The sequence below is a fragment of the Schistocerca piceifrons genome, unplaced genomic scaffold (genome assembly GCF_021461385.2).
Source record: "Schistocerca piceifrons isolate TAMUIC-IGC-003096 unplaced genomic scaffold, iqSchPice1.1 HiC_scaffold_1362, whole genome shotgun sequence".
Lineage (NCBI taxonomy): Eukaryota > Metazoa > Arthropoda > Insecta > Orthoptera > Acrididae > Schistocerca > Schistocerca piceifrons.
In genome coordinates, this window is record NW_025727194.1 from 7501 (window position 1) to 10000 (window position 2500).

Sequence of the window (2500 nt, forward strand, 5' to 3'; positions counted from 1 at the left end):
GGCTGGCATCGTTTATGGTTAGAACTAGGGCGGTATCTGATCGCCTTCGAACCTCTAACTTTCGTTCTTGATTAATGAAAACATACTTGGCAAATGCTTTCGCTTCTGTTCGTCTTGCGACGATCCAAGAATTTCACCTCTAACGTCGCAATACGAATGCCCCCGCCTGTCCCTATTAATCATTACCTCGGGTTCCGAAAACCAACAAAATAGAACCGAGGTCCTATTCCATTATTCCATGCACACAGTATTCAGGCGGGCTTGCCTGCTTTAAGCACTCTAATTTGTTCAAAGTAAACGTGCCGGCCCACCGAGACACTCAATAAAGAGCACCCTGGTAGGATTTCAACGGGGTCCGCCTCGGGACGCACGAGCACGCACGAGGCGGTCGCACGCCTTCAGCTCGCCCCACCGGCAGGACGTCCCACGATACATGCCAGTTAAACACCGACGGGCGGTGAACCAACAGCGTGGGACACAAATCCAACTACGAGCTTTTTAACCGCAACAACTTTAATATACGCTATTGGAGCTGGAATTACCGCGGCTGCTGGCACCAGACTTGCCCTCCAATAGATACTCGTTAAAGGATTTAAAGTGTACTCATTCCGATTACGGGGCCTCGGATGAGTCCCGTATCGTTATTTTTCGTCACTACCTCCCCGTGCCGGGAGTGGGTAATTTGCGCGCCTGCTGCCTTCCTTGGATGTGGTAGCCGTTTCTCAGGCTCCCTCTCCGGAATCGAACCCTGATTCCCCGTTACCCGTTACAACCATGGTAGGCGCAGAACCTACCATCGACAGTTGATAAGGCAGACATTTGAAAGATGCGTCGCCGGTACGAGGACCGTGCGATCAGCCCAAAGTTATTCAGAGTCACCAAGGCAAACGGACCGGACGAGCCGACCGATTGGTTTTGATCTAATAAAAGCGTCCCTTCCATCTCTGGTCGGGACTCTGTTTGCATGTATTAGCTCTAGAATTACCACAGTTATCCAAGTAACGTGGGTACGATCTAAGGAACCATAACTGATTTAATGAGCCATTCGCGGTTTCACCTTAATGCGGCTTGTACTGAGACATGCATGGCTTAATCTTTGAGACAAGCATATGACTACTGGCAGGATCAACCAGGGAGCTGCGTCAACTAGAGCTGAGCAGCCGGCCGCCCGGGAGTGTGTCCCGGGGGCCCGCGCGAACACGCAAGCGTCCGCTCAATCATTCTGCAAACAGGAGGAGGCTGAGCTCCCCTGCACAATACACCTCGAAACCCTCTCAGGTCCCGGCGGCGCGCAGCGCCGTCCCAAGTACTTGGTCGGGTTCGAGAGAGGCGCAATCGCCCGGAGTTAGGCGAGTAGACGCTTTCGGTGCGACCACCCGTGCTCCCAACTGAGCTTGCCGCTGCCGACAGAGGCCCGGGAGCGTGCTGTCGTGGCATTGCCGGCGGGAGACAACACGCGCCACCTACGGTGACCGGCAGCTCCAACGCCAGCGCCACAGAAGGACAAAAGCCCCACTTGGGTGCCGAAGCGAACTCTCCCAGCACAGCGCACGCGCCAACACATCCGCACAGCTGCGATACAAACCACCAGCGAGAACCGCTGGGGCGACCGAGCAGCAGACGGCGTCGCGGCGCCGAGCGCCGGGCGGCGGCGCATCCTCAACGCACACAGTCCTCAATCGGACCAGCACACTGAAGATGTCCACCGCGCTTCGCACCGGGCCCGCGAGGACCTACTTTGGCCGCACGGCGCCGCGCGCAGGGTGCGCCGGCGCGCAGCTGCGACGCCTGCCGCGTCCGTCGGCCGGCGCGCCTGCCACTGGCCGCCCCCACCAGCCGGCTGTAGCGCGTGCGCCCACGCACCGCGCGGCCAGCACGCCGGGAGGCGCCCCCTCACCGGCCGGGGACGGTCCCACCCAGCCACCGCCGCGTATCGCTTCACACCCAGATGCCGTTCAGTTTCGTCGGCATGGTGGGTATCGCTGGAACAACCGGTTAGTACCTCAACCTATCGTCGCCATCACCGATTCACCCCTAGCGAGAACAACCGCACCACAACAGGTTACCATTTGTTCATTTGCGTAACTTCACCAGAAAACGCAGGCGTCCATCGCCATTTGCAACTTCAACGATTATTGCATGCCTGTGTCAGGTGTCACGCCACACTACGTCTGCCCACATACACGCAACAAAATGTGCACGCCTAGACAATACGTGGAAGGTGGCCCCCGTACGTATGCGATGTCCATTGCTCGAACGACTGTCAACCGGCCTCTGTAGCATGTCGCAGATATGGAACGCGGTGCACCATGCCATCACGGTGTGTGAGGAGAGACGACTAGGTCCGAATACATCAACAGACAGCTCATGCTGATCGCCATCCACGGCGTCCGTTCCTCCCACACGTCTCTATGGCGTACCACACTGCAATCCAGCTCTCATAGGGAGACGACACGTAGCTGCGTGCACAATATTTGCACTGTATGGTCCGCCGTTTTTG

General features: G+C 57.5%; 1 non-coding gene across 1 annotated transcript in view; it reads right to left on the bottom strand.

Annotated features, from left to right (window-relative positions):
* The window catches only part of LOC124732711, a 1909-nt gene extending 773 nt beyond the window's left edge, over positions 1-1136 (bottom strand). Inside the window, exon 1 of the ribosomal RNA XR_007008810.1 lies at positions 1-1136. This exon is cut by the window's left edge and continues 773 nt beyond it. This is a non-coding gene — a ribosomal RNA (small subunit ribosomal RNA).
* Positions 1137-2500: the final 1364 nt, after the last annotated feature.